Raw genomic sequence first — 19,870 nt, forward strand, 5'->3', positions numbered from 1 at the left:
ATATTAAGCAGTTTGTTTTAATAATTTAAAAATAGTAAAAATCAGCTGTTAATATCAATGTAATGTCAGAGCGAGAAAAAAATTCAATTTCCTCTCTCTCTTTCCCTCTGTCTGTCTGTCTGCCTGTCTGTCTGTCTGTCTGTCTGTCTCTCTCTCTCTCTCTCTATATATATATATATATATATATATATCTATATATATAAAAGGCAAAAATCGGTGTGTATGTATGTATGTATGTATGTATGTTTGTTTGTAACGCTAAAACTTTTGAAAGACGGAACCAGAGTTGACAAATTTGGTATCATATTGCACCTTGATCACCCGGATGACAAATATCGAAATTTCACGTCAAACGGACCAGTAGAAAGGGGTCAACTGATCGTTTTTCTCCTAGGGGGGCCCCCCAAAAAACCTGTCATTTTAACGTTATTCAATACGTGTCACGTGACGTGACGTCAGCTCAAACTTTTGACAGACACAACCAAAGTTGACAAATTATGTATCATATTGAACCTTGATCACCCGCATGACAAATATCGAAATTCCACACCAAACGGACCATTAAAAGGGGGTGAACTGATCATTTCTCTCCTAGGGGGGCCCCCCAAAAAACCTGTCATTTTAATGTTAATATTACATAATCCAAAAACGCTTAGTCATGTCACGTGACGTGACGTCAACATCCAGTAATGGCGAACAAATGTAAACAAACACTTTGTTTTACCGATACTTTTGTAATTTCTCTTCTGCTTTGTTCTAGAGATTATTAAACTCCATGACAATGTCTCCAACGTATTTAACTGGTTAAAAATAGTATTTATACAAGAGTTTTAACGAAAAATATCAGGAAAAAATGTACAGGAATAAAAAAAAATTCAGCTTTCAAAATATTCGTCGATAAAAAAACCGATCTTTATATTTACGCTAGCCATTTTGTATATTACCACGTGACCTGCTATCTCTTAAACTGGAGGGGGGGGGATCCACTTGAATCCAACAAAACCAGTAATTTTTTTTTTCTATTATATATACATCATTTTCTATAAAATTAAGTGTAGACTTTATAATTAAAACAAAAAATGTTATTCATACTAAAAAAAAAAACGCTTAGTCATGTCACGTGACGTGGCGTCAACATCCACTAATGGCGAACAATTGTACCTATTTATTATGCCTCCCCACGGGACAGTTAGACACCAGGGTCGTTTTTTAACGTGGAGAAAAGGTACAAAAATAAAAATTGTCTCAGTCGTGGAGGATTTCTCCTCCACCGAAAGAGAACAAGAAATAGAAGTGCAGCATCTGAAGAACAGATACTACACTTTGATCTTGACCAAAAGGCCAAGAATGCGAACAATTGTAAATAACAACTTTTTTCACAAAACCAACACCGTCTTTCTTTTTTTTCTCTCTCTTTCTCTCTCTCACCCACTTACTCTTCCCTCTCTCTCACCCTCTTTCTCTTGACGTCACACCACTGTTAAACTGTGGGGGGGGGAACACATTCCCAGGCATTATCTCCTATAGATGCACATTTTATTAGAAATTCAGCTTTCAAAATATTAGACGATAATAAAAATATAAAACCAACACCCTCTTTCTCTTTTCTCTCTCTCTCACCAACTTACTCTTCTCTCTCTCTCACCCTCTTTCTCTTGACCTCCTACTACTGTTAAACTGTGTGTGTGTGTGGGGGGGGGGGAGAGGCAGCTTGAAAACCAACAAAAACAGTGCACAGTTTCCCAAGCATTTGGGGTGGGAAGGGGGGGAAGAAGCCGAGCGCACAGTTTCGTGTGAGAGAGAGAGAACAATTCTCAACCTATATACTCAACAAATTTTTTATCTACAGATTTGAAAGTTTGTATATAGGGTATTCAGACATATGGAAATATATCTAGCATAATCTATCTATTATATCTATAAAAGTGAAAATGTGTGTGTGTGTGAGGTAGCCAGAGAGAGAGAGAGAGAGAGAGAGAGAGAGAGAGAGACAACAATTCTCAACCTATATATTCAATACATTTTTTATCTACAGATTTGAAAATTTGTATATAGGGTATTCAGACATATGGAAATATATCTAGCATAATCTATCTATTATATCTATAAAAGTGAAAATGTGTGTGTGTGTGAGGTAGCCAGAGAGAGAGAGAGAGAGAGAGAGACAACAATTCTCAACCTATATATTCAATACATTTTTTATCTACAGATTTGAAAATTTGTATATAGTGTATTCAGACATATGGAAATATATCTAGCATAATCTATCTATTATATCTATAAAAGTGAAAATGTGTGTGTGTGTGTGTGTGTGTGTGTATGCGTAAGAGAGAGAGAGAACAATTCTCAACCTATATACTCAACGTATTTTTATCTACGGATTTTAAACTTTGTATATAGGGTATTCAGACATATAGAAATATATCTAGCATAATCTATACATTATATCTATAAAAGTGAGAATGTGAGTGTGTGAGAGAGAGAGAACAATTCTCAACCTATATATTCAACAAATTTTTTACCTACAGATTTGAAAATTTGTATATTGGGTATTCAGACATATGGAAATATATCTAGCATAATCGATCTATTATATCTATATAAGTCAGAATGTTTGCGTGTGGTTGTGTGTGTAAGGTTGCGAGAGAGAGAGAGAGAACAATTCTCAACCTATCTATTCAATAAATTTGTTATCTACAGATTTGACCATTTGTATATAGGGTATTCAGACATATGGAAATATATCCAGCATAATCTATCTATTATATCCATAAAAGTGAGAATGTGTGCGTGAGAGAGAGAGAGAGAGAGAGAGAGAGAGAGAGTAAGTACAATTCTCACCCTATATATTCAACAAATTTTTTATCTACCGATTATAAAATTTGTATATAGGGTATTCAGACATATGGAAATATATCTAGCATAATCTATCTATTATATCTAGAAAAGTGAGAATGTGTGTGAAAGAGAGAGAGAGAAGAGAGAGAGAGAACAATTCTCAACCTATATATTCAACTAATTTTTATGTACAGATCTGAAAATTTGTATACAGGGTATTCAGACATATGGAAATATATCTAGCATAATCTATTATATCTATAAAAGGTAGAATGTGTGTGTGTGTTTGTGAGTGAGTGAGTGAGTGAGTGAGTGAGAGAGAGAGAGAGAGAGAACAATTCTCAACCTATATACTCAACAAATTTTGTATCTACAGATTTGATAATTTGTATATAGGGTATTCAGACATAAGGAAATATATCTAGCATAATCTATCTATTATATCTATAAAAGTGAGAATGTGTGTGAAAGAGAGAGAGAGAGAACAATTCTCAACCTATATATTCAACAAATTCTATCTTTACAGATTTGAAAATTTGTATATAGGGTATTCAGACATTTGGAAATATATCTAGCATAATCTATTATATCTATAAAAGTGAGAATGTGTGTGTGAGAGAGAGAGAAAGAACAATTCTCAACCTATATACTCAACAAATTTTTTATCTACAGATTTAAAAATTTGTATATAGGGTATTCAGACATATAGAAATATATCTAGCATAACCTATCTATTATATCTATAAAATGACCATGTGTGTGTGTGAGAGAGAGAGAGAGAGAGTCAGAGAGAGAGAGAGAACAATTTTCAGCTTGTGTGTGTGTGAGAAAGAGAGAGAGAGAAAGAGAGGAAGGAAAATTCTCACCCTATATATTCAACAAATTTTTTTTCTACATATTAGAAAATTTGGATATAGGGTATTCAGACGTATGGAAATATATCTAGCATAATCTATCTATTATATCTATAAAAGTGAGAATGTGTGTGTGAGAGAGAGAGAAAGAGAGAGAGAGAGAACAATTCTCAACCTATATATTCAACTAATTTTTTATCTACAGATTTGAAAATGTGTATATTGGGTATTCAGACATATGTAAATATATCTGGCATAATCTATGTATTATATCTATAAAAGTGTGAATGTGAGTGATGGAAAGAGCAAAAAATTCTCAACCTATATAACCTATAAAAGTGAGAATATGTGTGAGAGAGAGAGAGAGAGAGAACAATTCTCAACCTATATATTCCACACATTTTTGGGCACAGATTTGGAAATTTGTATATAGGGTAGGCAGACATATAGAAATATATCTAGCATAATCTATCTATTATATCTATAAAAGTGAGAACTTGTGTGTGTGTGTGTGTGTGAGAGAGAGAGAGAACAATTCTTAACCTACATACTCAACAAATTTTTTACCTACAGTTTAGAAAATTTGTATATAGGGTATTCAGACATATGGAAATATATCTAGCATGATCTATCTATTATAACTACAAAAGTTAGAATGTGTGTGTGAGAGAGAGAGAGAGAGAGAACAATTCTAAACCTATATATTCAACAAATTTTTTATCTACAGATTTGAAACTTTGTATATAGGGTATTCAGACATATGGAAATATATCTAGCATAATCTATCTATTTTATCTATAAAAGTGAGAATGCGTGTGTGTGAGATAGCGAGAGAGAGAGAGAGAAAAAGAGAGAGATAAAAATTCTCAACCTATACATTCAACAAATTTTTTATCCACAGATTTGAACATTTGTATATAGGGTGTTCAGACATATAGAAATATATCTAGCATAATCTATCTATTATATGTATAAAAGTGAGAATGTGTGTGTGTGTGAGAGAGAGGACAATTGTCAACCTATGTATACAACAAATTTTTTATCTACAGATTTCAAAATTTGTATATTGGGCATTCAGACATATTTCAATATATCTGGCATAATCTGTCTATTATATCTATAAAAGTGAGAATGTGTGTGATAGAGAGAGAGAGAACAATTCTCAACCTATATACTCAACAAATTTTTTATCTACAGATTTGAAAATTTGTATATAGGGTATTCAGACATATGGAAATATATCTAGCATAATCTATTATATCTATAAAAGTGAGAATGTGTGTGTGTGTGTGTGAGAGAGAGAGAGAGAGAGAGAGAACAATTCTCAACCCATATACTCAACAAATTCTTTATCTACAGATTTTAAAATTTGTATATAGAGTATTCATACAAATAGAAATATATCTAGGATAATCTTTCTATTATATCTATAAAAGTGAGAATGTGTGTGTGTGTGAGCGAGAGAGAGAGAGAGAGAGAGAGAGAGAACAGTTCTCAACCTATACATTCAACAAATTTTTATATATAGGGTATTCAGAAATATCGAAATATATCTAGCATAATCTATTATATCATTAAAAGTTAGAATGTGTGTGTGTGAGAGATAGAGAGAACAATTCTCAACCTATGCACTCTACAAATTTTTTATCTACAAATTAGAAAATTTGTATATAGGGTATTCACACATATGGAAATATATCTAGCATAATCTATCTATTATATCTATAAAAGTTAGAATGTGTGTGTGAGGTAGCCAGAGAGAGAGAGAGAGAGAGTAAGAACAATTTTCAACCTATATATTCAACAAATATTTGATCTACAGATTAGAAAATTTGTATATAGGGTATTCAGACATATGGAAATATATCTAGCATAATCTATCTATTATATCTCTAAAATTGAGAATGTGTGTGTGAGAGAGAGAGAGAGAACAATTTTCAACCTATATACTCAACAAATTTTTTTATCTACAGATTTGAAAATTTGTATATAGGGTATTCAGACATATGGAAATATATCTAGAGTAATCTATCTATTATATCTATAAAAGTGAGAATGCGTGTGTGTGTGAGAGAGAGCGACACAGAACAATGCTCAACCTATATATTCAACAAATTTTTTATGTACAGATCTGAAATATCACATTTGTATAGAAGTAGAAATCTTGATACCTACTCTGATACCTAATAAAAGAAAGGACACTCTTTAGGGCGGATTTTGATTATAACAAGTCACTAATTAGAAATTATAATAAACATTCTAATAATTTAAGAATTTTACCAAAATAAAATTGCATGGTAATCACCCAATTTCTGCCACAAAATTTTGATTGGCAGAACTCATAAACATAAAATATATATTTTCTAATTTCATCTTTTTTTTTTCTTTTTACATAATCTGGTTTGATGTTTTCCCAAATATTCAAATCACTATATTTTGCTGCTTAATATCAAATACAGCAACTGAGTTATTTTTATGCATCAAACAATTACATTTTCTCATTCATCCAAACTAATCACTGAACATCAATTTCATATTTTCTTCACTAAAATATTACTGTGCTTGATGTCATCAAGTGGAGCGGATCATTTTTTTTTCATTTGTTCACACATTTTTCCAATTTATATATATTTTAAAGATTCTTAGCCTATGTCATTGCATACCAATCTGTTTATTAAAAGTTAAGGTTCACTGTAAACACATATGTTACACCAAAATAAAAACGCTTCAGATAATGTCTTGATATTCAATTCAGTTTCTCACATGACATCTTATGAAGTTAGTAGAAATGTTACAGACTTTTGAATCTCAAACACTTTCAATACTGTGCACTGATATTTTCTTTTTTGCAATATAAGCACATTCATGATTTTTTTTACAAACGTTAAAAACTTTCACATTGTGTAGCAATATACTGAAACAATTATAAAAATATTTGTTTTTATTTTGAATGATGCAGGGCATCTGAAGAGAGATTTTTCTAACAAAATGAAAGTATAATTTTTAGCAATAGGTATCTAGGAAAAGGCCACTACATATGTTATAAGTTCCAAATTTCCACAACCTGGCAAATACTGGTACATGCTAGCAAATTTAGATTTGCAATTACAAAATATGATTCTAATTTTTTCCTTTGCTCTTTATTCTAACACTACACTAAGTTTACTGTGTTATTTCGCTACAGTTGATATTGTGTAGAACAATAAGAAAATCATAGTGAACAATGCATTCAACAAAATTTCACACACATTTCTAGATACCTATATCTAATAAGTTCAAAAGAAAGGACACACTTAGGGAGGTATTTTGGTGGTCAAGTCACTAAAAAGAGATTAGCTGGTTTCCCGGCATAGCCCAGGATATAATAAAGATTGACTGAAATACATGTTCTAGCTGGTTTCTAGGCGTTGCCAGGGATGTAATATAGACACATTATGTTGTATATTACCTGTTCTCTTCTCCCTAAGGTAAAACAATTTCATATACATGCTGTAAATTACCTATGCTAGGGATAAAACATGAACAATATCAGTCCTAGGGTAGATAAAACAAATAATACATAGAGATGAAAGATTCCTCTCCCCTAAGAATCAAACATATGTTCAATATCTGCTTTTGTTTTTTCATTGTTTATACGGTCCCGAGCAACGCCGGGTAGCCCTGCTAGTATATATATAAAAGCGAAAATGTGTGTATGTATGTATGTTTGTGTGTCTGCTAAAAACTTTCGACAGACACAACAAAAATTCACAAACTTAGTCTCTTATGAAAGTCCCACCTTCCGGACGACAAATATCGAAATATTGGCCCAAGGTGACCATCAGAAGTTTGTCAAGTGATCGATTTTCTGCAGGGGGGGGGCGCCAAAAAAGTGACATTTTAATGTTAAACATTACATATTTTTAAATCGATTTATAACTGCCACAAAAAATACGGCCGCCAACTCTTCTACATAAAGTATACACGCGGCTGTTTATTTTGGGTCAACTTGTACTTAAAACCCGCTAAGTCATGTCACGTGATCTTGACGTCAGCAACCTCTAATGGCGGTCGGAATTTACAATTTAAAAATGTTGTTATCGGTAAAAAAAATTAATTAAAGCTAAACTATGAACTCCTACGCTATGGTAACATTACCAAAGTTATTACCACATTCAAAATAGGTAGATACGATAGTTAAACGAAAAATAAAGTAAAAAAAAAGTGAAGAAAAAAAATACGCTTAACGTATCATATTACCGATCGAAGTTTTTTTTTAAATAAAAACAGCCAGACGCCATTTTCCAGTCTTTAGAGTAAGGCAGACGAAGTGAGAGAGAGAGAGAGAGAGAGAGAGAGAGAGAGAGAGGGAGAGAGAGAGATAGTGAGAGAGAGAGTGAGAGAGATGTCTAGACAGATTCGACAGGGGGGATGGTCAACAACGCATGCGTCAGATGACGTCATGACGTCGTGACCTGATTTACTTTAAATAGTTGATAAACCGAACAAACTTTATATACGCCGCTTTACCGCAGGTAGTTAAGGCCTTGGTTCATTATCTAAACGCTTTGAGTTCGAATCGTGGTGTGAGATGGTTTTTTTTTCGATTTTTTAAATTTAAATATTGAACCCTGTGTTATTTAAGCCTCTTTTCACGTTATTTTTTGTGTGTTTTACCCCCCGCCGCTTAATTAAAACGTTGTTTTCTTTTCTTACTTCGCTTATAACAATGCTTACATCGTCATCGTCGTCGTCCTAACGCTCGACGACTTTCAAACATCTTTCACTTCTGGCTGGCCGATTTTATTTTAAAACTTCGCCTCAGGGGTTCGGCTTCGATCCTACCCCCCGGCTTCTTTTTTTATTTAACACCACATACCCATACAAACACCCGGGCAAAGCCGGGTACCCCTCGCTAGTAGAATATAAAGCTGAAAGTCTGCGTGCGCGCGTGTGTGTGTGTGTGTGTGTGTGTGTGTGTGTGTGTGTGTGTGTGTGTGTGTGTGTGTGGTCACGAATAGGCTCCTATATGGTTGACTATTTTAAAAAACTGATTACATATAATGATAGAAGATGTATCTAGCAGGAATGGGTATGTTTGCTCTGGCAGAACGATGGGTCATAAAAATTGTGGGGTCTGCGTTCGCGCCTGGCCCCCAAAGTATGAAAATAAAAATTAAAAAAAAACGTTTACAAGGGTTTTTGATATAGATGTACATAAGAATACTTTGATAAGCATGTTCTAACTTAAATAGGGATGGTATAATAAAATTGTGGGGTCTGCGTTCGCGCGTGTACTCCATGGAAATATGGCACAAACTTTAACAAATACTTTTCATAACTATCTGCGTAAGTATACTTTGATAATTATGTTTCTGTTTGAAGAAATATGGTACAATAAAATATGTCACAAAGTTTAACAAGGATTTTTAATAGGGGTGAGGGTCCACAAAAATACTTTAACTTTAATTTTAATTCACGTTAGCTTTTATTTATTTTTTTGAGTTGAATCATATTGTGTCGAATAAATTCACCTCATAAATTCACGTTCTTATTAAAGTTAAAGCCCCCCCCACAAAAAGTCGGAACTTTAGACAATTCTCGACACAAATTCTGCATAACTCTGTTTTTTCCTTCTCCACTTGCACGTGGCACCCTTTCGAAAATAGATAAATTGATAAATAATAAAAATAAGAACGTTACTTGTTATCGTATCAAAAGAAGGAAAAAATCCTGCTCACGTGATTACGTGTCTTTTTAAAAACATTTGCATAAAATTTTAATTTTTATTTATTTATCTGTTTAAGCCTTTTTTGTCAGTGTACTAGAAGGAATTCAGTTGATTACAACCCTTTCGCGTGTTCTGTACATTACAATAGTACAACCCTGGATCCGACGGCGCAATACTACACCGTTCAATACTGTAAAACTGAAACAAAGCTGTTCTGCTTGAAAAGGGTGCCATTTTCTTCTTATTCATATTTATGTCGATTCTTTGCTTTAAAACACTAAAGTTATTACGTGTTTAGTGTTTTAATATCCCATTTTGCTGTTTCGAATTATTTTACTAAAGTAAGTAAAGCTTCATTATTTTTCAAAACTGTTTTTGTTTCTTTGTTTTTCGATATTTTATCGATATTATTTAGTAAGCGTGTTTAGCAGAAAAGCCACCAAACGACTACCCGAAAAAAATAAATATATGAGAAATAAGTGTTACCATATTCAATAAAAGTTCAGTTCATGTTTTTTTTTTTGTAATAGTTTTTAATGCTCTTTACTGGAAATAATTTCAGCGAACCGAAATTAAAACGAAATTTGAGGCGATAACTACTTAAATTATTTTTTATATAAACTACACATGCCATAATCGAATATTCCTCAAGCACAAAATAACGGAAAACATTAAAATATGTTTATAAATATTCCTTACGTTGACGGAACTCTTAAATTGTTAACACAGAATGCTCAGGTGCCCTTTCTTCAAATTGAAAACGGGGCTCTCCATTTCAAAGTCGCTGCCACTTTGATTTTTTTTAAAACCAGTTCGTGAATTATTTTTTTTTGTTTTTTACAAACTACTTAAAAATACGAACCAGTGAACTTTTCTACCATAACAGTAACTTTTATTGGTTATGGTAACATTTATTTCATGTATATTTATATTATTATATATATAACATTTTGTCTTTGTAAGGAAACATCATTTTGTTGGTCACTCTTGGCTACGAATTGAAACAAAGTTGATATAAAAAATATATTTTCGTGAAAATTATCTTTACTTTCATCATATTTTGGTAAAATTTTTGAGTATCAAACCTATCTCTTTACAACCCCGTCCTTTTCATAACCTATCATACTTTCATCAATCACAGTCCATTTTCTTAAGGCTGTTTTTGAACTCAGTCAACGACGGGTACTTCTGCTAGTATATATATATATATATATATATATATATATATATATATATAGGAAACTCTCGGAGTAGAATATCTTCCGATATCCATTGATATCTATAGATTGAGCTTGGAGTTTGCTACTTATCGGGTGAGTCGCGGGTATTTTCCTTAAATGGATACAACTCCAACAAGTTTAGCAAAACCTTTCGTGGAAGTACTTTTTAAACGAGGACAAGAATGCAACATTTCGACAGGAGCTATTAGACTATATATATATATATATATATATATATATATATATATATATATATATATATATATATATATGCATTCTGTCCAAGATGGGGAGGAAAGTGATTATTGCACCTACGTTATCACCTACAAAAGAAAACAAAAAAGAGCTACAATTGTTTTTTCTCCAATCTTATAAATCGTCACAGGATAAGCAAAATAGCGCGTGTTTCAGATTCGGTAATTGTTAATCTCTATCATCAAATTGTTTAGTCGGTCAACATTACAAACGAGAAAGTTACATTTTTACAAGACTATGATCATTTAGATTTGAAGGCATTTTAATTTCAAAAGAAAAGAATTGGATACTTATTGCTTGACGGCTTCAAGAAAACAGACAAAAAAAACTCACTGATTAATGTGATTTTTACTTTTTTATAAATTAGTTTTTACAATCGAAATCTATAGAGGATAAGTATTAATGAGACGTGATTGAATGAGGAATATTATGGAAGTACTAACATTTATTTTCTGGACCTGATCAGAACTAAAATGGGTGACTATTTGAGACTTCCAGGTGCTGTATGTGCTCTTCGCTTATCTCGGCATTGTTTCCAGTCGTCTTGGTCTTCTCCTTGCCACTGAACTCAAACAGTGTTGATTCAGGAAAGTGTGGTTAGGGATTCCGCAACCCTTACCTCATAATTACACGCACAGCTGCCTCTACATGGGATATCCTTTGTCTTTCGAGACTGAACGGAGGTATCGATCGATCGACACCTTTCAAGCGAAAAAAGAAAACGAATTGAATACTTTATCCGAAGAGCTTAGTAACAATATTGTGTACCCAAGGACCAGATAGTCTGTTGCGTCGACACATGGAATGATTAGCACGTTAAACTAATATATTTGCTAAATCCACCTTAAAAGCTGTATTCGTCTTTCATATGGAGTTTTTGTCGTCCTCCCACATACAATGCTGGGAGGTGACGGTGACAGTGGCTAAATTCTTAACGAGACGGACCCAGGTGTGCAAAGTTCGAATCCAGTTCGTTTCAACGAAGCACTTTAACTTGGTAACCTTAAAGTGGTTCCTCTTTAAATACCCGATATCTTTCTTAAAATAATTCTAACTAAAAAGATACCAGGGAAACTAATGCATGCGATAAGCATCTTATCTTAAATGTATTAATGAATGATGCCCAGCACCATCATCAGTTCCTTTCCACAGAAACACTTCCTCTTAGGGATGTTGGCAACCTTCACTACCCGATGTTATATAGAAATAATTCTTATTAGAAAGATATCGAGCAAACATATGCGGACAATAATCGTCTGATTTATACGAAACGAATGAATAAAGCTCAACAACAACAACAACAACAACAACAACAACAGCAGCAGCAACAACATAATGCATCTGTTATATTCAAAATGGATACTCACTTGCTAAACGTAACTTGACTTCGCTGATATAACGTGATGATTATGCTGCAATCTCTCTCTCTCTCTCTATATATATCTATCTATATATATATATATATATATATATATATATATATTATGTTAAGACGAAGGCAATAATTTAAACTGATTATAAAGATGGAAGTACAAAAATGTTCGAGGGTTTGCACGTGAGTTTTAAGTTTAACCTCTCCACACACTCAAGACTCATCCCGAAATGACCCCAATGACCTTCCGCATATTTAGGCGTTAGAAACTTTCACCGGTCACTTGCTTTATCTCTTACTTATATAAGCGGCTTCGTTTTGTTGATGCTTTTGTTCTTCTGGGCCGCTAGACTTGATTACTGCTCTCTTCTTTGGCATTATTCAATTTATTATTGCTTCTTTGATGTATTGGCTTCAATATTTCCACGATTTGAAGGATCGGCGTTACTGCGGCTAGTTCTCTTTGTTAATGCGCTCGACACTGTACAAGTTTACCAGACCAGAATTACATGCTTCAATTACAGGACCAAAGGTCCCAACGGGAATCAGTTGGGAAATCTATTTTATTGTCAAACGCAGATACAAGATGGTTTATTCTCACCCTTCCCTCTTCTCCCATCTCACACACACCCCTCCCTATTTCTTCCCCTCTTTTTCCCCACTCCTCTTTATTTCTATTGTCATATTTAAGCAAATTTTCTCATCACGTACTTCTCTTTATTACTAAGGTCACTCCCTTTTACACCAGAGGTCATCCTGCCACATTTAAGCAATGCAAGTATGTTTATATGAGCTGTGAAGTGTATATGCTAGAAGAATACCCGTCCCAAGTCGGGTAAATTCAGTTCCCCGAACGGAACACTTTTGCAGAAGTTAATGTCTCCATACAAAGATTGAAATAAATATATAATGCTATTAAATCTTATGTCTAGAATTCCTATTACATGATTACAGTTCTAGAAAATGGCTAAATGTTAAGAGTTTTAGAAGGTATTAAAATTCAGAGAATCTTACTGAATTTGTTTGTAATGACTATGGGTGAAATTTATTCGACTCTGTTATATTTTAATTTTGAAATGAGAGTTTGTACCCTTGTTATGCCTCATAAAAATCCTATAAAATGTTCCAAAGAAACTGACTGGTAGTTAATCTAAATATTAATTTACTTGTACGACGTCCTGTGTCACGAAAACACCATCATCATCGCAAACATTAATTAACGAGAAACGAATTACCTCCCTTTATAATCGTTCTCTATCAGTTAAAATTCATTAAAACCATTTCCTCTCCAAAAATTTTCAAAACAAAAAAAATAACATGGCTGGTTACTGTTTAATAGTAAAAAGTCATGTTGTTAGGAGACTGTAAGCTTTTCTTTGATTATTGATTCTTTTTAAAATTAAAAAAATGTAAGTCAATGGACATCTGTTTCTTTATTATTTATTATTGTTGTGGAGACGCCCACTAATTAGCATACGTGGGTGAACAAGATATAGATAAAGGTATCAAGTCAGCAAGACCGGGGAGCTGTGTTCGAACGCCGGATAGGTAAGACGCATGTGCCGGTTGCTCCATGAAAGACTTTAACACGCCCTCTGCCGGACAATCTTCCAACTGCAGTACAACTGCACCTTTGTAAATATGTATTATCTTTTCGTCTTAATATATTTGTTTTACCTTTACTTTCTGCGTTCGTGTGGTTATTGATACAGATGGGAAATACTTACTCGTCAAAGATTGAAAACAAAATTCACTCGGGAATTCAATGCTTAAAACGCAGCAACTACGAAATTGTCGAACGCGATATTCAAGCGCTGGATACTTGCAAAACACCAAGATTTTTTTGTGACTACTTGAAAAGTCAATTCAAAACCCGGGACACTTGAAAAAAAACAGCAAGCACTTTATTTCAAAGTGCCTACGAGAAAAAAACTTGAAAGTTACTGTAACCCTTTCTGCAAAGAGCACACACAAAAAAATGTGTTTCGCTAGGATACCGTGAACTTATTAGGTAGACTGTTTGAAAGAAAAAGTGATTTATTTTTCTCAGTGTACTAAGAAGGGATTTTTTTCTTTCTTGTACGTAATTAATAACGTGACAAAAGGAATCGGTTATTCGTAGTTATTAAAGAAAGGAAATTGTAAAAGTGACTGAGTTACTAATTTGAAAAAACAAAATGGAGGATCTTATCAAGTAATTCGCGGAAATGCAAATGCGTCAACAAGAAAGAGACGAAGTACAGAGAAGGTGTCTACAAGAAAGAGACGAATTACACAAAAAAGAACTACAAGAAAGAGACGAAAGACAACAAGAAAGAGACGAAAGACAACAAAAAGAGATGAAAGACAGAATGGACGGCTTCTTAAATGTATAGAGCAAATGCAACTTGGTCAAAAAGATTTGTTGGAAAGATTAACGACTAATTCTGCACAGGAAAGCAATACGACTTTTTCCAACGCAACAATTGTGAATAGCATAGATGTGTTCACGTACCTACCGGAAGAGGATAAAACTTTTGAGGCGTACTTCAAGAGGTATGAAGATATTTTTGAAACAGATTGCGAAAGCTGGTCAAACGCAAAGAAAATAAGTTAATTAATTCGAAAGCTTGGTACCAGTGAACATTGCAAATTCGTTGATTTCATATTGCCAAGGAGAACGAATCAGTTAGACTTCGCTGAGACCGTAAAACTTCTTAAGGAGTTATTCGAACCGAACATGCCTCTTTTTCAAAAGAGATGGTCGTGTATGAACCTTAAGAAAACGGAGGAGCAGGACTACCTGACATCTGCGTCAGTAGTGAATAAACACTGCGACAATTTTAAATTATCGGAACTTACGGTGGACGACTTCAATTGTTTAATTTTGGCACAGGGGCTAGTTTCTACAAAAAATTCAGAGATCCGAAGACGCGTTCTCTCAAAATTAGAGACAGAACAAGGTCTGACACTGCAAAAGTTAGCAGAAGATTGTCAAAGGGCAGTATCACTAAAAAAACACTCCAGAGATATAGAAGAAGCAGGAGTGTCGTACATAAGGAAGATTAAAAAATCTGGCAGAAACGCAGGGCAAAGAAAGTGGGAGACTCGTCAAAATCCAAAAGATTACACGAGTTATAAATACTCAAACTCTAATTACAGAAAACGAAATTACGATTCAAGTCAACGGAACTATGAAAAATCGGGACCAAGTAATAATTGCGGAAGATGTGATGAAAAACATTGGGGAAAGGATTGTCCTTACAAACATATCAGATGCTTCAATTGCGAGAAAGTCGGACATAAGAGTATTTGTTGCAGAACAAAATACAGAGTACACCAAGTGAGAACAAACGACAAAGAAAAAGACAATTTACGAAAATATGTGCTGGTTAATATTTTCGGCAAACAAATAAAATTTCAACTTGATTTTGGAGGAGATTTGTCGGTAATAAACGTTAGCACTTGTAAAAAACTGGATAAACCAACTCTGAAAAAATCAAGTAAGGGTACAAGAACGGTGACAGGAGACGAAATCAAATTCGAAGGAGAAGTCGTCCTGCCCATTAATTTAAATTGCACGACGAAGAAGTTGAAAATCTTCGTAATTAAAGAAAGCGAGAATTTATTGGGAACAGATTTTATTGAAAAATTCAACCTTTGGGATAAACCGATGAAGGCTTTATGTAAAAAAATAACCAGGTGCACCACAACGTCAGAAAATATTAAAAATGAACTAAAGAACGAATTTTTAGAAATATTTACTATGGGACTGGGAAGATGTAATAAATTTAAAGCTTCGTTCGAGCTAAAAAAGGATGCAACACCAGTGTTTAAGAAAAAACGGAAGTGCCGTTCGCCGGATTAGACAAAATAGATAGCGAATAAGACTTAGACAGACTTGAAAGAACGTGCATTTTATCGAAAATCGAAATTAGCGTTTGGGCATCGCCTGCGGTGTACGTAAAGAAGAAATCTGAACAAATTCGAGTCTGCGGAGACTTTTCAACCGGGTTAAACAATATGCTACAAGATCACCATTACCCTTTACCAAGCCCGGAAGAGATTTTTGCCAAATTAAATGGTGGGAAAATTTTTTCAAAAGTAGATTTGTCCGACGCCTATTTGCAAATTCCGATAGAAGAAAAATGCTCGAGGATTTTATGCATTAACACACACAAAGGGTTATTCAAGTATAACCGATTACCGTTCGGGATAAAAGTCGCGCCGGCGATATTCCAGCAAGCAATGGACACAATGCTGAACTGTTTAGATTGTGTTTGTGCATACCTAGATGACATAATCATAAGGAGCTCGTCCATAAGTGAACATATAGAGCATTTAAAACAAGTGTTCACAAGTATAAACGAGTACGGATTCAAGGTGAAAGAAAACAAATGTGAGTTCTGTCTAGACGAAATCAAGTATTTAGGACAAATAATAAGTAAAGATGGTCGACGCCCACATCCAGAAAGAGCGATAGCAATTAGGAACATGCCAGCACCACATAACGTGACGACTTTACAGAGCTCCTTAGGCCTCGCGAACTGCTACCAAGTATTTATCAAAGGCATGCACGACCTAAGAGCTCCGCTGAACGAATTATCAAAGAAAGAAGCACCATGGATATGGACAAAAGAATTTGAAGACTTATTTGAGGAAATTAAAAAGATTTTGACGTCAGATTTATCCTTAACTTATTACGACCCAAAATTACAAATAATTGTTGCGAGTGACGCGAGCTCGTATGGTATAGGAGCATGTATACAGCATATCATGCCAGATGGAACGAAGAAACCTATAGTGCACGCTTCAAGGACCCTAATTCCGTCAGAGAAGGCTTACTCCCAAATAGAAAAGGAAGCATTAAGCATTATTTTCGCGGTGACGAAATTCCACCGTTATCTGTACGGGAGACATTTTATACTGGAAACAGACCACAAGCCCCTAGTGACTATTTTCGGCTCAAAAAAGGGCTTACCAGTATATACGGCAAATCGGTTACTCCGTTGGGGTACGATCTTGCTAAATTATGATTTTCAAATAAAACATCTACGTTCGGGAAAAATAGGTCATGCGGATGGATTGTCAAGGCTTATACCGAAAAGGGATGAAACCCTTGAATAGTTAGTAATTGCAGCTACACGTTCCAATTATGAGGAAAAAACATGGTGGCGAATATAATAAGAGAATTACCAGTCACGCTTACCGATATAAAAAGGGAGGCTGAAAAATGACGACGTCATCAAAGACACAAAGAAAAATTTAAGGGGAAATGACGGAAAAACGCAAAGTATATTTTCCTTATGCAATGAGGTATTATTATATAGCGAAAGAGCGGTTGTACCGAAAACCTTGCAGAAAAAAATCTTAAGTGATTTTCATACAGGACACCCAGGTATAAATAGGATGAAGACACTGATGAGGAGTTATGTTTACTGGCGTAATATTGATAGGGATATTGCATTAACAGTAAACAAATGTAAAGGTTGTGCGTTAGCCGCTAAGGCACCACCGATAGTTCATAAACCTTGGAAAAAAACTGACCATCCATGGTCACGCATTCATCTAGACTTTGTTGGACCGATCGAGGGACAATACTACCTAATCATAGTAGATAGTTTTTCCAGATGACCGAAAGTAAAGCGGGTCAAAAACCCAGCGACAGATAACACAATATTTTTTCTGCATGAAATATTTGCATGTTTTGGAGTACCAGACATTGTAGTCACAGATAACGGAACACAATTTATTTCAAGTGTTTTCAAGGATTTTTGTGAATCGTTTCAGGTAAACTATATAACTACACCACCGTTCTATCCTAAATCAAATGGATTAGCGGAAAGGTTCGTAGATACGATAAAGCGTGCCCTTAGAAAATCGATAGGGACACCGACGGATAAAGCATTACAATAGTTACTGCAAATATACAGGATAACTGAGAACCCAAATACACCGTCGAAGTTATCGCCAGCAGAATTAATCTTTGCGATAAAAATAAAATCACCATTTGATAAATTAATACCAAAGCAAGCAGTCGTATATAAAACGACACACACATCGCGTAAAAGGTTTATACATGGTGATCAGGTATATTTTAAATGTTTTAAAAAATAATATGTCATATTGGGAGTCTGGTACGGTAGATAAACGTATCGGCGACTTGGTGTACATGATAAAAGGTCCAAAAGGGATACACAAAAGACACCAAAATCAATTGAGAAAACGTCATAGGAAGGATAACGAAGATGACAAACCTGAGGAACAGGAATATCCAATTGATATTGTATGCGAAACGTTTAATATTGAACCACCACAGACCATGCCCGAACCGAGGAGATCAGGAAGGAAAAGGAAGGCTATAGACCCAATGATAATGAACCCCAAAAGGAAATGATATTGAAATCTACACGACTTCAAATCTTGGGAGGGGGTGTTGTGGAGACGCCCACTAATTAGCATACGTGGGTGAACAAAATATGGATAAAGATATCAAGTCAGCAAGACCGGGGAGCTGTGTTCGAACGCCGGATAGGCAAGACGCATGTGCCGGTTGCTCCATGAAAGAATTTAACACGCCTTCTGCCGGACAATCTTCCAACTGCAGTACAACTGCACCTTTGTAAATATGTATTATCTTTTCGTCTTAATATATTTGTTTTACCTTTACTTTCTGCGTTCGTGTTGTTATTGATACAGACACAACAATTATTTATATTATAAATTATTCAGAAAAAAAAACAATATGTTGTGCGTTGAATTGTCATTGAAATAGAATGTATATATTTTGAATTAATTGGTTTAGCTTTAAAAAGCGAAAAAGAATTTACTAAAAATTTACTAAAAATTATTAAGTTATTTTTTCATTCATTTTATTGATAACGTGTCTTAAAAAAATCCACTATTGTAAAATTTCAATGGGTTCTGCTAGAACTTATTTTAAGTTTGATATATATTGTTAAATTTTTACAGAATCTGAAGTATCGGATTTTTAACAAAGGGCTTCCCATTTTCTATAAAACGATATAAGACAAAATATAACCCATATTACAGCCTCTTATGCTTAGCAATTAGGTTCCGAATGTCATAATGGTCATTTAATTAGTTTGAGAATGAATCCTGTAATACAGTATAATCTGATATAGACATTGCATAATACCAGATAAGTATGAAAGGTAATGGGGTTGAACATGAAATAAATATCAGTGGATTGCAGTTACGTTTAACATGATATCTTGCAGTATATACCAGTAATCCTAACTTACATTTACTCTTACATTTTATGTGGTTTAATTTAGTTTACATTTGCCTTTCTTTCCCATGACAATGCATCTGTATATAGCGCCCTAAGAATGTGTAAATCTTTGCACAAAGATAAATACCAATGTATTGAGAAACCTCTCTATTCATCTGACCTTGCCTCCCTGTGAGCTTTATATTTCTCCGTGCTAAAGAGGATCCTTAAAAGATGTTCTTAAACGCGTGCGGCGTATGAAGATGTAACAACATGCTTCCATGATTGATCTTCTCACAGTGTATAGCAGCGTTGTAAATGAATATGTGATCTTCTCACTCGAGAGCGGTCATTCATAGAAATAATTGCGTAATGGTTACGTAACTCAATATTAGTAAGCGCCCCTGA

The 19,870-nt window shown here is 34.2% G+C and overlaps 1 pseudogene; it reads right to left on the reverse strand.

Moving 5' to 3' along the window:
* Positions 1-1,220: 1,220 nt before the first annotated feature.
* On the reverse strand, positions 1,221-1,354 carry LOC145247004 (U2 spliceosomal RNA; annotated as a pseudogene).
* Between the last annotated feature and the right edge of the window lie 18,516 nt (positions 1,355-19,870).

The sequence above is a fragment of the Euprymna scolopes genome, chromosome 24 (assembly GCF_053919585.1).
Source record: "Euprymna scolopes isolate OS-2025 chromosome 24, ASM5391958v1, whole genome shotgun sequence".
Lineage (NCBI taxonomy): Eukaryota > Metazoa > Mollusca > Cephalopoda > Sepiida > Sepiolidae > Euprymna > Euprymna scolopes.